The 9,744-nt window shown below is 37.5% G+C and overlaps 1 long non-coding RNA gene across 1 annotated transcript in view; it reads left to right on the top strand.

The window, feature by feature from the left end:
- Nucleotides 1-412: 412 nt before the first annotated feature.
- LOC150077741 (uncharacterized) overlaps nucleotides 413-9,744 on the top strand; it is a 254,842-nt gene continuing 245,510 nt past the window's right edge. The window contains exon 1 of the long non-coding RNA XR_016547641.1: nucleotides 413-1,111. This is a non-coding gene — a long non-coding RNA (uncharacterized LOC150077741). The remainder of the gene's footprint in view (nucleotides 1,112-9,744) is intronic.

Below are 9,744 nucleotides of genomic sequence, written 5' to 3'. Positions count from 1 at the left end.
GATGAGTCACATCCAAATCTTTAACGTGGAGTAGTTGTTGTTTTGTAGTACAGCACATTTGGCAGAATTTCGTTATGAGTTTGTCGATGTGGGTTTTAAGGTCAGTTTGTAATCGAATATGGCTTCCAAGTCGTCTTCGATAATATCATTATTCGATTACAAACAGAAATTACTGATTTTTTAAGTGGTTATTCTAAAGAATTTTCCAGCATTACTCAAAAATGTGAGTTTTGTTTATTTATTTTATTATTATTATTTTTGTAATACAGTAATATATAGCGGCATAAAATTAAATCAAGCCAGACGCCATTGTATTATACCAAATACGTCCGGTAGATGGCAGGCGCGGACATGGAGGTCTATTTGTATGTCACACTTTACAGAAATGGGCATACATCGGTTTTTCGGTATGAGGAACGTACTGCAACCACAACATTACTTGCTACTTAAACCTCTATTCGACATGTTCGGTACAATGTCTCAGAGATTTAGTTTATTGATCTACAGAAAATATTGTGTTTACAGGCAGTTTACGTCCGTTTATCGAAACAATTCATTAGAATCGGGGACAGTCCCATCTAGCTGATATAAGAGTGAATTTGAGTATTGTCCCTAAGGGAAGTCTGGTAGCTGTATCTGTGATTGGAAGGATTTGATGTCACCCGAAATCCCTATCAGAAATACTGAATGCGGAAATAAGCTTTAAAAGTTGGGAAAAATTCAGAATATCTGAAAGAGAAAGAAGAGGGCGCTGTTTCACTAGACCAAGTTGCCGTACCATATTAATTAGAGAACGAATTAATGCAATGTAGGCTAATGAGTGCCAAGGATAAGTGTTTTTTTTTCCAATGATTGCAAAAGCTGATTTTTGTACGTTAGAGTTATGTGATACAATGAGCAGCTGAAGAATGCTGGGTTATAGTCAACGTTAATAATAATGTGTTAAAAGAATGTAACATTTGCAACATAATACTCTTATAATTGCATTCTCCTATACAACACGACGTTGATGCTCTTAACTGGATCGCGACGAAACAGATTTAGCGAGTTACGGATGTCATTGGATGGGTTTATGATAAAAGTGAGCTGTGATTATCAGGTTTTTGTAAAGGTAAGAGGAAATCTTGTGAATTAAAAGTATGGTAAAATGTATTTCTCATATATTAGGAAACATATTCTGAAAATACTTAATATTATGAAACATTCTGAAAATATTCAAAGCATATTCTGATACGGTATTCCATGTAGTACATGCGATGTGACATTTTTTTTATCGTGTGAAGAATTGTTACGTTAACAGTAAAATTGAATTAGTTAACTTCAGCTAGATAAAGGTCATCATGCATTGAAGCAAAGCTTAAATAGCAGAGTGGTCATACAAAGGAAAATACTTAAAATATATATATTCCTTATAGCTTAACAACTTCAAAATCTTTGACTTGGTAAAAGATTAGTGAAAGTTATCTTGAAAATTTTCACATAAAATACACATTTTACAGATTAAATTTTAACTAAAAAAAATAATATTAGTTTGTTGAATGTTATTTATTTTAAATAAATTTACAATAAGGATTTTACTGATTAATTTGTTACTTGTATTGATTTTTAATTTATAGTTTGGGACATTAGCAGTGCCATTATTTAATCCTAGAACACTACCGAAATTTGTATTAGTATAGGCATATGATGCAAGAAAGCAAGCTTATACAGTATCAGCCAAAAAAATAAAATAAAATTTCCACATTTCACCCATTCATTTGCTCCAAATGTTTGTCCAGTTCTTTGAATTTATATAAGTTGTCAACTTACACGGACAGATGGTGGTTGATTGCTTGTTCCAGAAATCAGCCACCTGCTGGCTAAAGGCCAGTTTCTGCACATCTGTTACTGGCTTTCCTCAATTTGAATTTATGCCCCACAGGTCTGTAATCTGAGGGAGAATCACATCAGCATTAACCCTACTTAAACCATTGAAGGCCGTATACATCTTAATGCAATCACCTTACAGATGCCTAGTCTCTAGATGCTGCAATTTGCAGAAATTAAGCCTTTTGTAAGAGCTCCCCTTTGGTGAGGGAAACAATCTTGTTGTCCTTTTCTGTACTGATTCTAGCAACTCTACATCCGTCCTAAAATGAGGCATCCAGATCTGTACACAGTACTCAAGGTGTGGCATGACCATTGCCTTATACAAAAGGATAACAATTCCTTATTCCTGCTAGCAAAAGTCCTATATATCATTGACAAAACTCCATAACCTGCTGTGGCAGCCCAACTGCACTGCTCACAGAACTTCATATCTGATTACACAATTACCCCCAGGTCATTTTCATACCCTGAGTGTAGTATTAGCAATGGCCACATGGTGCAAGGAAGCCTATGGCTTATGCTGTACCAGACAAAAATAAATAAATAACAATAATAAAATAACAAAAAAAAAATAAATAAATAAAATGATAATAATAATAAGAAGAAATAAATATTTTAATAAATAAGAAAAAAGGAAATAGACAACCTAAGCGTTTCCCTCCTCCCGTAGGTAATTATCCAGCTGACCTTTGAATTTCCACAAATGTCAGCCTCTATAACCCATTTAGGTAACTTATTCCAGTAATTTATAACTCTCTGGCAAAAATAAAACTTCCTGCAATCCAATCTGAACATTTCCCCCCGTAACCTGAAATTATGCCCCCTATTTCTAGAATAAAAAAGGCACCCGGAGTGGATGGGATCTATCCAGTTATATTAAAGGAGGCAGCAAAGGAAGTAAGCAAACCCCTAGCCATAATTATGAGAAGTTCTTTGGACTCAAGGGAGGTACCCATAGACTGGAGATGTGCAAATGTAACCCCAATTCACAAAGGCGGATCAAAGGCTGACACAAGTAATTATAGACCTGTTAGCTTAACTTCTGTTCCAGGAAAATTAATGGAGGCACTGGTAAAGAAGCACTGCAGGATTATCTAGACAAGAAATCAGTTATAGCTCAGACACAACATGGTTTTGTTAAGGGCAGGTCTTGCCTGACCAATTTGATTGGATGCTATGATGTAGTCACAAAAGAACTGGATGCAGGGAATAACTTTGATATTATATATTTGGATCTTAGAAAGGCTTTTGATACTGTTGCACATGGAAGACTGCTGCACAAATTGGTACAGTGTGGCATTGGAGGCAAATTGCTGCTATGGATAAAGGGATGGTTGAGTGGCAGAAGATAGAGTGGTAATCAATGGACACTGCTCAACATGGACTAATGTTATTAGTGGAGTTCCTCAGGGTTCAGTGCTGGGTCCATTGTTGTTTTCTGTATTTATAAATGATATTGATGATGGTATATCAAGCTTAATTTCCAAGTTTGCAGACGATACAAAAGTTGGCAGGGTTGTTAAGGACACTACTGATGCTATGCTGCTGCAACAGGATCTAGACAGGTTGAGTAGATGGGCTGAGAAATGGCAAATGAAGTTTAACATTGACAAATGTAAAGTACTCCATATGGGAAACAGTAACCCCAGAGCAATGTATCAACTCTGCAGTACTACACTGACAGAGGTAGAAAATGAAAAGGACCTGGGTGTAATTGTGCAGGCAGATATGAAGTTCTCTGAGCAGTGCAGACAAGCTGCAAGAGTAGCTCATGGTGTCTTGTCAATGATATACAGGAATTTTTCCAGCAGGAATAGGGAGGTGATTATTCCCTTGTATAAGGCAGTGGTCAGGCCACACCTTGAGTACTGTATACAGGTCTGGAGGCCTCATTTCAAGAAAGATTTTGAGTTGCTGGAACAAGTACAGAGAAAGGCAACAAGATTAGTGAATGGAACAAAAGGTTGCTTTCACGAAGAAAGACTGAAGGTTTGCAAATTACAGAGTCTAGAGACTAGGCACCGGCGAGGTGATCTGATAGAGGTGTATAAGGCCTTGAATGGTTTGAGCATGCTTAATGCCGATGGGATTCTTCCTCTTGCTCAATAATCACCTGAGAGGGCATAAATTCAAATTGAGGAAGGACAGATGTCGGATAGATGTGAGGAAATTTGCCTTTAGCCAGCGGGTAGTTGGTTGGTGGAATGGACTTCCATCATTTTGTTGTTGAAGTTGATAGCCTAAATAAATTTAAGGCTCAGCTGGACAGGTATTTTGAACGAATGGAGGGGTGAAATGGGAGTGGTGGGTTTTTTTTTTAGGCTGATGCTGAATAAGCTTGCTTTCTTGCATCGTATGCCTATGCTAATGCTAAGTGCTAATCATTTATAACCTTGATAATTTCATCCTCATTCATTTTGCTTATGCCTCTCAGAGCCTTAAACACCCCAATCAAGTCTCCTCTAAGATGCCTAGTTTCCAAGCAGTGCAACCCACATATTCGAAGTCTTCCCTCATGTGGATGCCCTTTTGCTGATCTCACCAGGCGAGTTACCTGTCTCTGAATCCTTTCAAGAAACACAATGTCTGTCTTTAGGTGTGGTTTCCATATCTGAACACAGTATTCCAAGTGTGGGCTAACAATAAGCCTCATACAATGGGATTATGATGTCCTTATCTCTACTAGCAATTCTATACATCATCAATAGGAAACCATGGGCCTTCCTTGCAACCCGTCTACAATGCTCAGCGAACTTAAAGTCTGTCTGTATCATAACACTAAAGATCTCTTTCCTCCACTACCGGATTTAGTTCAACTCCTCCAAGAGTATAAGTTATTTTGGGATTACTATTCCCCAGGTGCAATACCTTACATTTTGCTGTATTAAAGCATAGCTGCCATTTTTCTGACTATCGCTCATATTAAGAGTAGGAGACCGGCGGAATTACTTCACAAGTACAGGTCACTGTTGAAAAAAATCCGTGAATTACGGTTGAATTTGAAAGTATCTTTAATTCTGCCCAGACACGATAGGAGGGAGTATATGATGAGAACCTTGTCGATCAATTCGGCCCTGGAGAGGTTGTGTAAGGCTTGAGGGTTAGAATTTTTCAAGCCTGGTCTGTGCTTGTCAACAGGAAAGATTGTTTCTACAGGGATGGGATACACTTAAATAAAAAGGGTGCAAGAATATTTGCTGATGCTATCGAGGCAGTGTTAGGAGGGTTGGAAAACTGCTAGAATGGTGGAATACACAGACTAATAGATTAACAATAGCCGCTGGCAGAGGTGAAAGTGATTCTTGCACTGCTTGTATCGGAATGAACAGCAGCCTGAAAAACAAGGTGCAGGGTATTTCAGAGACTACTGGAAGTCATTGCGGTACGAGTAAACACATGGGTTTTGTTAGGGTAGCTAAGGATAGGATCAGGTGCATGTGTATATGCGTGTACACCAATGCTAGGAGTTTGGTAAATAAATTTGATGAATTTGAGGTGTTGGTCAAAACATCAAAGACAGATATTGTTGGGATATTGGAGACATGGTGTCACACAGATATATGGAATGTAGAACTGGAATTTGAGTAGTACAATGTGTACAGGAATGATAGACAGGATGGGAAGAGAGGAGAGGTTATGCTATTAATTAAGAAACACATAACATCCAAGGAAGTGCAGCCAGTACACATTGCTGGACAGTGCAGTGTCAAATTCGTTTGGTGTGACATAAGCACTGGGAGATCAAAATCTGAGAGTAGAAGTGTGTTATAGGCCTAATGACTGATGAGTGTAATAAAAAAACTGTACAGAGAAATAGTGGGCCAATAAATCAGAGAATCTTGTAATGGGGGATTTTTATTTCCCAGATATTGATTGGAATTTGTGGGTTGGTCACTCGCACACTAGCAAGGCTTTTGTGGATTTATTGGAAGATTGTTTCGTACATCAGCATGTTCGGGAGGCAACTAGAGGGAGTAATACTCTTGATCTGATTATTAGTAGTGATTCTTCATGCATTAAGAATCTGCAGATAAAGGAACCACTAGGTGGCAGTGATCACAGTGTGCTCAAGTGGGATTTACTCAAACAGGTAACTACCATAAGGTGTAAAAGGAAGGATTTTTGATTTCGTAAAGGTGACTACAAAGGTCTAAGACAGTATTTAAATTCTATATGGTGGGACCAACTGATGATGTTACCAACCGCAAATTCAAAATGGGAAGCATTCAAAGAATTAATCTTGGAAGCTACTAGACTTTACATACCAACTAAGAAATATTGTTCAAGGTTTAGGCCTAAATGGATGTCAGATGAACTAATGTGGCAAAGAAGAAAAATGCATGGGATACATATAAATTAATTGTTGACATGGTAATCCTATGATAGATATAAGTTGGTCTGTAACCAAGTCACAAAGGAGATTAGGCAGGCAAAGGCAGATTATGAGAAACTTTGGTAAAGGATGCAAAGAAAAACAGCAAAGAGTTCTTTACCTATGTAAACTCTAGAAGGAAGGAGATGAATCGGATTGGTCCACTGGATATCAGTGGTTCAGCTGTTGATGATCCTGCTCAGGTGGCTAACGAACTAAATGAGTATTTTGCATCTACATTCACACATGAGGAGTTATTCAGTGAGGGGAATGCCAGAGGTGAATTAAACTCTGGCAGTGAACTAGATGATTTTGTAATAACTGAGAGGAAATTGGAGGAGAAATTGTTGAAGATAATCATAAAAAAGATGCCCAGGGTGGATGGGATCTGTCCAGTTATATTAAAGGAGGCAGCAAAGGAAGTAAGCAAACCCTTAGCCATAATTATGAGAGCTTTCTTGGACTCAGGGGAGGTACCCATGTACTGGAGAAGTGCAAAGGTGACCCCAATTCACAAAGGAGGATCAAAGGGTGACAGAAGTAAATATAGACCTGTTAGTTTAACTTCTGTTCTGGGGAAATTAATGGAGGCACTGATTAAAGAAGCATTGCAGGATCATCTAGACAAGATTTCAGTTATAGCTCGGACATAGCATGGTTTTGTTAAGGGGAAGTCTTGTCTGACCAATTTGATTGGATACTATGATGTGGTCACAAAGGAACTGGAGGGAAAGAATAATTTTGCTATCATATATTTGGATCTTAGAAAGACCCTTGGTACTGTTGCACATGGAAGACTGCTGCACAAATTGGCGCATTGTGGCATTGGAGGCAAATTGCTGCTATGGATAAAGGGATAGTTGAGTTGGAGAAGACAGAGAATGGTAATCAGTGGACACTGCTCTTCGTGCACTAATGTTATTAGTGGAGTCTCTCAGGGTTCAGTGTTTGGTCCGTTGTTGTTTTCTGTATTTATAAATGATATTGATGATGGTATATCAGGTTTAATGTCCAAGTTTGCAGACAATACGAAGATTGGCAGGGTTGTTAAGGACACTGACAGTACGCTGCTGCAACAGGATCTAGAAAAGTTGAGCAGATGGGCAAATGAAGTTTAACATTGACAAATGTAAATTACTACATATTAGTATTAGTATTAGTAACGGCCGCATGGTGCAAGAAAGCCTATGGCTTATGCTGCACCAGCCAAAAAAAAAAAAAAAAAAAAAAATCCGAACAAAACAATGATAAAAACAAAAAATAAATAAATAAATAAATAACTAAATAATAATAATTAATAAATAAAAAAAATAATAATAAAATAAAAAATAAATAAAAAGGAAATTAAACCTATCATCCTATGCGCTTCCCTTACCCGAAAGTACTATCCAGATGACCTTTGAATTTCCCCAAACTGTCGGCCTCTACCACCCATGAAGGCAACTTATTCCAGTAATTTATAACCCACTGGCTAAAATAGAACTTCCTGCAGTCCAATCTAAATATTTCCCCCCGTAACTTGAATTTATGTCCCCTAGTTCTAGCATCATTTATAATCTTGAAAATTTCGTCCTCATTCATTTTACTGATGCCTCTCAGAGCCTTAAACACCTCAATCAAATCTCCTCTAAGGTGTCTAGTTTCCAAACTCTGCAACCCACATATTCGAAGTCTTTCTTCATAAGGACGCCCTTTTGCCGATCTCACCAGGCGAGTTACCCTTCTTTGCACCCTTTCAAGAAGCTCGATGTCTTTCTTCAGGTGCGGTCTCCATACTTGAAAATACTACATATGGGAAGCTATTCCCATATGTAGTAATTGTGGTTTTACAATTGCCTTATAGAGTGGGATTATGACCTCCTTATTTCTACAGGATAACATTCGATTAATCATTGATAGGACACCGTGGGCTTTCCTCTTTACACTGTTCAGAAAACTTGATATCTGCCTATGTGGTAACTCCCAGATCCCTTTCCTCCTCCACTGTAACTCAACCCGACCATGTGTATAATTTAGTTGTGGGTTGGTATTCCCCAAGTGTAATGCTTTGTTTTGCTGCCACTTTTCTGACTATCCTTTCAGCCTGTTCAGGTCATCCTGAAGTAGTGCCGCTTGGTACTGATCATTAACTACTCTACTAATCTTTACATCATTTGCAAAATTGACATCAAGTCTTCTGTCCCGTCGTGAGTGTCATTTATGAAAATTAGAAACAACGGTAGTCCGAGAATCAATCCTTGAGGATCCCACTTGTGACTTTACACCAATCTTAAGAATATCCATTAATCACAACTCTCAGCCTGCAGCCACACAACACACCAACATAGAGTTTTTCCAGTAATTCCAACGTGTACCAGCTTATATGGTAACGTCTCATGAGGGACTGAGTCGAGTGTCTTGCTAAAATCCGAATGAATTATGTTGAAATTGTTCCCTAAAAAAAAAAAAAAAAATTCTTATTTATACTCAAGCATGACCACCAGTTCAGAGTTTACAATTGTTAATTTTATTTAGCAGTCACAGACTTGAACCATGGTCTACTGAAAGAGCGTGTCTACTGCATGCACACTCTTGATTACTCAGCTGCATCAGGCTCTTTTCTTGGTTGCATATATTGTTATAGGCCTTAATGTAGTTTTAAATGTTTTAAATATTTTAATAACTTTAGCATCCAGATTAATGTTTGTATTGTTCCAAATTATGTTATTTAACCCTCCTGATATTTTGCTTGCTTTTAGTGCTTGTTATTTACTTCTTAAAGCTATTCCTAAAGTAGTTATCTGTATACTTAAACAGTTAAATTTCATCACTTGTTCTGTCATTTTCCCTTCAAAATCTAATGTAGAACTCGGCGGCTCTTTTACTGTTGTTGGGCTCATTGTTTTTCCAGTGGATATTATTCCCTTTTGCATTCTTATTAAAAACTCCGTTGCAGTCTTTGCATGTTGTTTTCATTTTCTGCTATTCGTACTGCAGCATCCTCACAGCAGCTTTTATTTTAATTCTAATTCCTTTATTTTATTTATTTCATTAATTCATCCATTATCAGGTTATAGAACCAGGGTTTTCAATAAAATTATATATTGGGCCACTAACCTTGACTGTTGACCCTAGATGGCCACTCATCAGTCAGTGGGAAAAGTGACACTTCCTGTCATTTATCATATCCTTGTAGTTAGGCTCATAGCTTTAGATGCAATTCGCAGGTGTTTTGTATTTTCATCAGCAAGTGAGGTCCTGTATCTTGACTTTGTGAATGTTAATGCTAAAATCACTTTCACAAATTTCGAAAAAGGTTGATCCAAACATTGTTAGAATTTTTATAGCCTCTGTGGTGATTTCAGAATATTCATTGTTTATGTACTACCCAATCCAAAATTTAATGTAGTGAGTAGGCTTAGATAATTCAGTAACCATCGATTTTGTTGTAATTTCATACATTTTCAATATAAATTGAGCCTAATCTATTTCAAACCATTCTGCTATTTCCTGTATCCATTCAG

This window comes from Mastigoproctus giganteus, chromosome 11 (assembly GCF_048544385.1).
Source record: "Mastigoproctus giganteus isolate SK-2022 chromosome 11, ASM4854438v1, whole genome shotgun sequence".
Lineage (NCBI taxonomy): Eukaryota > Metazoa > Arthropoda > Arachnida > Uropygi > Thelyphonidae > Mastigoproctus > Mastigoproctus giganteus.
Note: the sequence above shows the minus strand (reverse complement) of the source record. Positions and strands in the feature narration are given on the sequence as shown.